Source organism: Mus caroli, chromosome 6 (genome assembly GCF_900094665.2).
Source record: "Mus caroli chromosome 6, CAROLI_EIJ_v1.1, whole genome shotgun sequence".
NCBI lineage: Eukaryota > Metazoa > Chordata > Mammalia > Rodentia > Muridae > Mus > Mus caroli.
In genome coordinates this window covers 99560365-99560736 of record NC_034575.1, presented here as the reverse complement: position 1 = coordinate 99560736, position 372 = coordinate 99560365, and positions in this window count along the sequence as shown.

The following is a 372-nucleotide window of genomic DNA, read 5'->3' as shown; positions in this document are numbered from 1 at the left end:
CAATCCGGGTGTGAGACACGCCTCTCCTAGGCCTATATAAAGCAGCACCAGGGCTGGGCTGAGGGTCTTTTCGCCTCTGCAATCAAGCTCTCCCAATAAACGCGTGCAGAAGGATCCTGTTGCAGTGTCATTCTTGCTGGTCGAGTCGGACGCGCGCAAGAACATTTCAAATGCTATCCCAAAAGTCCCCTATACCCTCCCCCTGCTCTACTCTCCTATCCACACACTCCCACTTCTTGGCCCTGGCATTCCCCTGTCATGGGGCATATAAAGTTTGCAAGACCAAGGGACCTCTCTTCCCATTGATGGCCAACTAGGCCGTTCTCTGCTACATATGCAGCTAGAGACACAAGCTCTGGGGGTACTGGTTAG